Here is a 10430-nt window from a genome sequence, read left to right as displayed (position 1 = left end):
AAGGCAATTAAGAGAGGCTCAGAGAAATTGTGTCCAGGCTTGCTGACACCAGGTCTATGATCCTTGTTGCTATACTACACACAAAGGAACTTGCAAATCTTCTTAAGGTGATATGTTTCATGCACAAAAACAGCATCAGCACAGACTGTGTCCTGTATATTCTTGACAGAACACAGGAACATCCTCTGCTTGAGAAGGTTAACCTGCTCCCGATGAGTGCATTTGCGGAGGGCTGAGAAGACAGCCGATCAATTGTGGCCATTACGGCCAGATCACTGTCTTACAGAGCCAGATTGTGGGTAAGCCCTGGTCCTGCTAGCCTTCTCTAGCCTCACCCCTACATAATATCTAATAAGTATTTTATGAATATCCATGTGACAGGAAAGCAAAGTATTAGCCTGCCCAGAGGGCCTACGAGTCTCCATCCAGTTCTGCAGTACTTGAGACTTCCTGTGCCAGGATGCAAAAATTGAGTTGAGATGCAATTTTATCCAGCCATTGTAGAAATTTCAGTAAGACTTTATTCCAGAGACTTTGGCCACATAAAAAAAAATGCAATGGATATTTAAAAATTCATCCAAGGATTTAAAAGGAAAGGAAAACCATAAAAGGACAGAATCAGAATACAAATATAAGGAAGAGAAACCAGATGAGAGGTGGAAAAATTAATCAAATAAGTTGTAGTTTTGTTGGTGTGATTGCAATTCATTAAACCAATTTTTTTACCAACTGATGGGGTGTGCCTTTGCTGAACTGATGTGATCAGACTGTTTCTTTTTGTGTCATTCAGACAAGAAAAACAAGGGAAAGCAAATTCATTATTTAAACATAAGAAACATGTTTCAGCAAATTCGTGTGCAGTTAACATTTACTGAGTATTTCATATTACTGAATACCCCGCCTGGTTCTTTCATGTGTGTGATCTTATTGGACCTTCATGACCATTTAAAGAAATATGATTTGTATTTCATGTGCAAATTGGGTGCTAATTGCTACAAAAGTGTTACAAGTTAGGGTTGGAGGAAGGCATGAAAGATACATTAGACATTTATACATGGAACAGTATGTGTCTTTGTATTGATTATCTATTTATTGCTGCATATTTAAGTAACTTAAAACTTAGTAACTGAAAACAGTGATCGTTTATTATCTCTGATAGTGTCTGTGGGACAGGAATTCAGACAGGGCATGTGGGGATGCCTTATGTCTTCTGCACAATGGGGCCTCAATAGGAAGACTCAAAGGCTGAGGCTGGCATCATCTGAGGCTCATTTATACATCTGGTGGTGAGACTGGCTATTGGCTGCAGATCTAGCAGAGGCATGGACTTCCTTACAACATAGCAGCTGAGTTCCAAGGGTAAGCATCATGGGAGACAGAGATAGAAGAAAAAAAAAAACTCTCCATTTTGTGATCTAGCTTCTTAGCCTCAGAAGCCACATGGGATTCCTTCCACCATAGCCTGCTGGGGCAGTCAGGACATGCACAAGACTATACCCCAATTAAAGAGTAGTGAACATCACTCCCGTCACTCCCAGCTCCTGGTGGGGGAGTGTCCGTCAGACTGCAAGAGAAGCAAGTGGGATGGAATAAATATATAGATGTGGCCACCAATGGGATATACAATTTTTCCCACATTCTTACTCTGTAGTAAAAATCTTAGGGTGAGCCCTGGATTTAGTCAACACCAGGAAATATGTTTCATCTCAGGCAGCCAGAGAAGGGAAGGGAAGGGCAAAGGATTGTTCTTGATTGGGTGATCCAAGTAGTCTTCACAGAAGAGACAGTATTCAAGCTTTATCCTGATTTGGAGGATTTCCATTCATTTATTTACTGAGTGCCTGATGGGGTATATTGTTGATAACATGCTAAGTGGAGAACATATAGGAAATTCTACTTCCCAAGGCACAGGCTGAGGACAATCTCACAGAGAGGGCCGCAGGGCTGACTCTTGTGGTGAACTACTCACCAGCACCCTTGGTTCTTTCCTTCCGTAGGAACATCCCTGTCAGCCTTGCTAGAAGCTAGCAGTTTCCCAGAGATCCTGACCCACACTGCCTGGCTTCCCTTTATTCTCTACCACAGTGGATAGAAGTACCTTGGCTTATTGCATATCAATAAGCAATTTGGGGATCAAGTTGGAAACTATTTTATACTACTAAGGGAGAAAAATCCTATAAAACATAGTAGATAGACTAAAACAGTCTATTTGTAGATTATTGAGTTCGCATTTTTAAAACTTTCAAAAAAGATAAATTTATTGGAATATGAATTCAGTATTTTAAAAATATAAAAGCAAATATTTTTCTAATTTCCATTTCCTTTTATTTCACTCTTTCCTATTATTTCTCTCTCTCCCCATGTGATTCCACATAGAACACAGATCAAAAGCTTTTACTTGTTGATGGGGAAATATGCAGAAAAATCAAATGATACTTGTAATTAATAATTGACAAAATAAACTAGAATTGTCAAAGCCATCATTATGATTTTCTAAACCCCATGACTTATTCTGTCCCTGAACAAGTGAAGCTTTTAGCAATGGTAGGGCATTGTTTTTTTTTTTTTTTTAATAAATCCAAGCCTTATATTTTATTACAGAACAACTTCCTAAAGTAGGATATGTCCCAGATTTACACATCAATGTTTCAGGAAGGAAATATTTCCTATTTCAAACCCATATGCATATAAAATAGCTGACTTAGAGAACTCAGTGTAAGTTCCATGTCTCTTCTCTGACAAGGAAAAAATGACCATGATTCAACTGTGATTTCCTTTCTCATATATATGATTAGCTCATAACTGCAGACTTATTTTGAAAATAATTGGATACCTTTACAGTTCATAACTTTGTAAATTTTAGTTCTAATAGAGGATCAAGGCCTTGTTTTGTAAGAACAAAGTGATTCCAAGAGGTTAAGAATTTCACTGGGTGCAGACATATATTTTTCAAGGATGGAGAATCTTTTTTAAAACAGAAGTGGAATGAAATCCAAAACTCTCATTTCTCCCTTCTGAAGATCATTAGATCTGGCTCAGAGATAAAGTTAAAATGTAGTGAAATTTAGATCAACTAGCTCATCAGGCTTAAGCTAATTCAGAGACCTGTCCAGTACGATAAAGCTCCTGGATAGTTTATCGCCCTTCTGCTTCATAAGTGGTATTCTTCAGTTCACATCAAGATTAAAAGTACAGAATGATTTCTAGGTGTGGCCTATGAAGTCCATGTAAGTCACATATTTATTGATATAGTGATCCCTAGGCTAAAACTACACTATCAAAAGGATATACTGATCTGCAATAAAACTAGTGGATAAGAATCCCAAAATATGAGAAGAAGGAATGAACCACCAGTATTGACAAGATTCACTTGCTATCCACATTCATGTGGGAGCAAATGGAAAGAGAAAAAAGGGGCATCTGAGTGCCCTGAGAACAAAAGCATCTAAAATCACTCTTAGTAACTGCCTAAGAGGTTGAGAACATTCCTAGATGGGATCAGCAAACTGATGCACAGGTAAAAGCAAGGACGCTGTGGGAAGGTCAACACATGCGGAAATAATCTTGGTCCTAGGAATTCTCAAAACTTGTAATCCTGAGCTCACTTCTAGAGCAAACTCCTCTATCAGCTCACACTGCCATTACAAAACACCGTATGCTGGGTGGTTTAAATGACAGAAATTGATTTCTCATGGTTCTGGAGGCTGGGAAGTTCAAGATCAAAGTTTCAGCCAACTCAGTTTCCGGTGAGGGTCCTCTTCTTGACATGCAGATGGCTGTCTTCTCACTGTGTGCAGACATGATAAAGAGAGAAAAAAAGCACACTCTGATATCACTTTCTCTTTTATAAGGATATCACTTTTACCAGGTCAGGGCTTATGGATGGTTAACTTTATGTGTCAACTTGAATGGGGCATCAGAATGTCCAGACAACTGGTAAATCATTACTTCCAGGTATGTCTGTGAGGATGTTTCCAAAAGAGATTACATTTAAATCATTAGACTGAGTAAAGAAGATCTGCTCTCACCAGTGTGGGTGGGCATCATCCAATCTGTTGAGGGCTTATATAGAACAAAAAGGCAAAGAAGGTTGAATTCACTTTCTGCCTGATTGCTTGAGCTGAGGCATCAGTCTTCTGCCCTTGGTGCTTCTGATTCTCAGACTTTAGTCCCAGATTGGAAGCTACATCACCAACTCTCTAACTCTCAGACGTTGAAACTACACCACCAGCTTTACTGTGTCTCCAGCTTGCAGACAGCAGATCACGGACTTTTTGGCCTCCATAATCATATGAGCCTAAGGAGTTGGGAATATTCCCAGACGGGAGTCTGCAAAATAACTTATTTTTTTATATATAAAATAAGTTTGGGTCTATTTCTCTAAAGAACCCTAAATACAGGGCTCCATTCTTATGATCTTGTTTAATCTTAATCACATCCTTAAAAGCTCTGTCTCCAATATGGTCACATGGGGGTTAGGGCTTCAGCATATGAATTTTGAGGAAGGGAACATATTTCAGTCTATAGCACTCTCACTGAGAATAAATTGAATTTCACTGAGGAGAAATTAATAAACTGAGCAGGACAGGGACATGTGGACCAAAGAAAAAGGGAATCCAAATAAACATGGGGAGGAGAACAGAGCTACAGATACCTTTTATTTTGGTTTTCTGTAAATCACATGATCTGAATTACAGAAAAAGAATAAGTAAAAATGAATGGAGCCTCAGAGAAATATTAGACATCTTTAGTTACACCAACATAAATATAATAGAAATATCAAAAAGAGAAGAGAAAGAAAAAGAAACAGAAAAAATATTCAAAGTAATCATGGATGAAAACTTTCCAATTTTGCTGAAAAACCGAAATCTACACATTCAACAAGCTCAACAAACTCCAAGTAGGACAAACACAAAGAAGTCCACACCCATACATATCATAGTAAATATGTTAAAAGATAAAATTAAGCAGAAAATTTTGAAAGGCACAAGAGAAAACTGATATACAAGCAACCTCCAATAAGATAGACAGCTAAATTCTCAGAAACAATGTAGGCCAGAAAGCAGTGAGATGTCCTATTCCAAGTGGAGGGGGAAAATCTATCAACCAAGAATCTTATGTTCAGCAAAAACATCTTTTCAACCTGCAGTCAAAATAAAGATATCTCCAGGTAAACAAAATCTGAGATAATTTGTTGTAGAAGACTCATCTTACAGAGAATAGTAAAGCAAGATTTTTAAGCTGAAATCATCTGACCTCTCAGATAGTAATTTGAAACAACACACACACACACACACACACACACACACACACAACCAAGAAAAGTAATTAAATAATTATAAAAGGCAATCTAAATGCTTATTTCTATTTCTTCTCTTAACTGATTTTAAAACCAATTACATAAAAGAATGGTACATAATTATTTTGTTGCATCTATAGTGTATACAAATGTAATATATTTGACATCCATGGCACCAAGGAAATGGGTGGGAGCAGAGTTGTACTGGAGTAGCAAAATAACAGCTGATTATAACTGGGACACACAGGAACAAATTAAGTGAATCAGAAACTGTAAATTAGAAGAATTAGAAGAAATATAACAAACTATAAATAAATAAATACTTCCTCTCCTTTCTTTTATTGGATTCTTCAATAGACATAAAATTACATAAAGTAATAACTATGACAATATATTATTGGTTTATAAAATTAAAAGATATAATATATATAATAATATTAGCACAGGATAAAAGAAGAGAGAATAAAGCTATATAGAATTAGCATCTCTATATCTCACTGGAATTAAATCTAATTTAGATTCTGATAAATTAAGGTGTACATAGTAGTCCCTAGAGCAACTACTAAGGAATTAACTTTAAAAAGTGAAAGTGTTATTAAAAGAATTAAAATGTGGCAAGAGAACATACTTTCTTAATGCAAAAGGATGCGGTAAAGAAGGAATAGAACAAAAGATATGTGACATAAACAAAAAATAGCAGACACAAATTGAGCAGTATCAATAACAATATTAATTGTGAATGGGTAAAATGATCTGTTCGAAAGGCAGAGATTGTAAGACTGGATTTAAAAAAAAATCCAACTGTATGCTCTCTATACGATAATATTCTTACAAACTTTAGGTACAAAGATACAAATAGGTTGAAAGTATAAGGATGGGCAAAGATACATCATGCAAAGAATAGCCACTAGAGAGCTGGAGTGGCTATACTAACATCAAGGTACACTTTAAAACAAAAAAGTTACTAAAGATAAAGAGGGACATTTTTTAATGATAAAATGGTAAATCTCATCAGGAAGGTATACAAATTATAAATATAAATACATCTAACAACAGAGCCCCAAAACACATAAAGGAGAAGCTGACAGAATTAAAGAGAAGAATAGAGTTCCACAATAATAGCTGAATACTCCAATGTTCCACTTCCAATAATGAATAGAACAACTAGACAGATAAGAAAGAAAATAGAGGATCTGGGAGGAAATGGGAGATGTTAGTCAAAGGATACATAATTATGGTTAGAAGGAATACATTTCTCTTTTTTAATTTTAATTTTAATTTTTAGTTCTGGGGTACATGTGCAGGATGTACAGGTTTGGTAATAGGTAAAAGTATGCCATAGTGGTTTGTTGTACCTATCAACCCATCACCTAGGTATTAAGCCCAGCATGCATTAACTATTTTTCCTAATATTCTCCCTTCCCACCACCCCATCCCCCCCACTAACAGGCCCCAGTGTGTGTTGTTCCCCTCCCTTTATCCATGTGATCTCATTGTTCAGCTCCAACTTATAAGAGAGAACATGCGGTGTTTGGTTTTATGCTCCTGTGTTAGTTTGCTGAGGATAATGGCTTCCAGCTTCATCCATGTCCCTGCAAAGGACATGATCTCTTTCCTTTTTATGACTGCATAATAGAAGGAATACCTTTCAAGAGAGCTCTTGTATAGCAAGGTAATGTGAGGTAACGCACCTGGTAATTATCTAGATTTAACCATTCCAAAACGTATATATACTCCAAAACATCATACTATACCCATAAAAACACAATGCTGTCAATTTAAAATAAAGAAAATGTATAAAGGGAAAGATAGAGGACTACACAAACTATACGCAGCAGGAAACTTCCCCAACAATAGCAGAACACGTTCTTCTCAGTGCACATGGAGCATTCCTTAGAATAGGCCATATATTAGGCCATAAAATAAGCCTCCACAAGTTTTAAAAGACTGAAATCAATTAATATATTTTCTGTCTCATCAGAATGAAATAAAAAATTAATAACAGGAAAAAGTTGTAATATCATAAATATGTGGAAAGTAAACAACATACTACTAAATAGTCAATGAGTCAGAGAATAAATGCCACAGGAAACTAGAAAGAACTTTGAAATAAGTGAAAATGAAGATGCACATACCAACATTTATGGGATACAGCTAAAGCAAAGCTCATAGGAAATTGATAGCTGCAAATGTCTACATTAAAAAAAGATTGCAAATCAACAACCTAATCTTATGCTTCCATGTTAAGATGCTGGAAAAAGGAAGAACAAAGTAAATACAAGCAAGCAGAAGAAAGAAATTAGTAAAAACAAGAGTGTAAATTAATTAAGTGGAGAGTAGAAAAACAATAAAGAAAAGCAGCAAAAGCAAATATTAGTTGGTTGAAAAGATCAGAATTGACAAACCCTTTTAGCCAAACTAAAAAAGGAAAAAGAAGACTTAAGTTACTAAAAGTGTAAATAAAAGAGGGCACATCACTACCAACATTGCAGAAACAAAAGTAATTATAAAAGGATACTATGAACAATTTTATGCCAATGAATTAGGTAACTTAGGGCTGGGTGCGGTGGCTCACTCCCGTAATCCCGGCACTTTGGGAGACTGAGGTGGGTGGATCACTTGAATTCAGGAGTCTGAGACCAGCCTGGCCAACATGATGAAACCCCATCTCTATTAAAAATACAAAAATCAGCCAAGTGTGGTGGCGCATGCCTGTAATCCCAGCTACTCGGGAGGCTGAGACAAGAGAATTGTTTGAACCCAGGAGGCAGAGGTTGCAGTGAGCCAAGACTGCGCCACTGCACTCCAGCCTGGGTGACAGAGTGAGACTTCATCTCAAAAAAAAAAAAAAAAGGTAACTTAGATGAAGTGGGCACATGCCAAGAAAGACACAAACTACTCAAACTAACTCAAAAGAAATAGAAAATTTGAACAAATCTGCAACAAACAAACAGATGGAATTAGTAAAAATAAAAAAATAAAAAAACTTGCAATAAAAAGCCCAAGACCAGTTAGCTTCACAGGTATATTCTACCAAACATTTACAGAAAAATTAATATCAGTGATTCACAAACCCTTTCAAAATAGAAGAGAGTGTAGCAAGGGAACACTTCCCAACTCATTTTGCATATTCTATATCTGATAAAGGACTTGTTAGAATATATAAAGACCCTTGTAACTGTTTTTTTCTTTTTTCTTTTTTTGAGAAGGCGTCTCGCTCTGTCTCCCAGACTCGAGTGCAGTGGTAGAATCATAGCTCACTGCAACCTCTACATCCCAGCTTCCCAGGTTCAAGTGATTCTCATGCCTCAGCCTCCCGAGTGACTGGGATTACAGGCGTGCACCACCATGCCTGGCTAATTTTTTTAGTAGAGACGGGATTTCACCGTGTTGACCAAGCTGGTCTCCAACTCCTGAACTCAGGTGATCCTCCTGCCTTGGCCTCCCTAAGTGCTGGGATTACAGGCATGAGCCAACAGGCCTGTCCTCTTATAACTCAATAATAAAGAGACAACCTAATTTTAAAATGGGCAAAGAATAGGAATGGAGGCCAAGCACAGCAGCTTACATCTGTAATCCCAGCACTTTGGGAGGCCAAGGTAGGCGGATCACGTAAGCCCTGGAGTTCAGGATCAGCCTGGGCAACATAGTGAGACCCCATCTCTTAAAAAAAAAAAAAAAAAACAAAGGAAAGAAAAGAAAAGGAATAGGAATAGGCATTTCTTCAAAGATACACAAATGGCCAATAAGTGCATGAAAAGATGTTCAACATCACTAGCCATCAGGGAAATGCAAATCAGAACCAAAATGAAACACCACTTTACCCCTACTAGAATGGCTATAATCAGAAAGTTGGATAACAAGTGTTGGCAAGGATGTGGAGAAATTAGTACCCTCACACATCGCTGTTAAGAATGTAAAATGTGCAGGCATTTTGGAAAAGTCTGGCAGCTCCTCAAAACGATAAACACAGAATTACCATATGGCCCAGAAAATCCACTACCAGTATATTACTCAGGAGAAATGAAAATATATGTCCACACAAAAACCTGCACTCAAATATTCATAGCAGTATTACTTATAACAGCCAAAACTGGGCACAACCCAAAATATCCACCAACTGATGAGAGAATAAAGAAATGAAATATTATTTGACAATAAAAAGAAAGAAGGCACTAAGAGATGCTATTTTAAGCTCAGACACACCAGCCAGCACCAGGCTTTCTCTGCAGGGTCCATGCTCACTCCTCAAGATTCCTCTTGTGCTCCTCAATATTCATAAATCTAACCCATTCTTTTCTTGTTTCCAACTTTGCTGGCTTCTGAGGTTGCTACTCTGTGATAACTTCACATTCTCTGTTTACCTCTCCACATATCTATTAACAACTCTGTGCCCATTAACAATCCTTTATATTAAAGTGACCTGTGTTCAGTGTGGTGTGGTTTCTTCCACTTGACTGGACTTAACCACCCACCCCCCATGGAGAGGTCTTCTTGCCAAAAAATATCAAGCTAAACTCTGGTAGAAGTATACAATCAATACTACCTACTAAAACCGTGCCAAACTACTGAATCTGAATCTAAGCAAACTTCTAGATACCAGTTTATAGATACCAATTTATAAGAAATCCAGGGGTCAGGGAACATATACCTCATACCACAGAAATGTAGTCAGCAAAACCCAGACTATGAAAAATTTACAGAAGTGACCTAGTTTCTTCAGTGAAAAAACAACAAATTGCCAGAGGAAAAAGAAATCTTTATGGGACAACCCGGGAAATGTGAATACTCCCTGGATAATAGATGTGATTAAAGAATTGCTACAGGTTTTTTTGGCTGTGCGTGGTGGCTCACGCCTGTAATCCTAGCACTTTGGGAGGCTGAGGTGGGTGGATAACCTGAGGTCAGGAGTTCAAGACCAGCCTGGCCAACATGGTGAAAAGGCATCTCTATTAAAAATACAAAACTTAGCCAGGCATGATGGCGGGTGCCTGTAATCCCAGCTACTCAGAAGGCTGAGATGGGAAAATGACTTGAACCCAGGAGGCTGAGATTGCACTGAGCCAAGATCATGCCACTGCACAGCCTCGGCAGGCAACAGAACAAGACTCCATCTCAAAAAAAAAAAAAA

The sequence above is a fragment of the Macaca nemestrina genome, chromosome 8, assembly GCF_043159975.1.
Source record: "Macaca nemestrina isolate mMacNem1 chromosome 8, mMacNem.hap1, whole genome shotgun sequence".
NCBI classification, from domain to species: domain Eukaryota; kingdom Metazoa; phylum Chordata; class Mammalia; order Primates; family Cercopithecidae; genus Macaca; species Macaca nemestrina.
The sequence above is the reverse complement of the archived record's forward strand: the minus strand, read 5'-3'. Positions refer to the sequence as shown.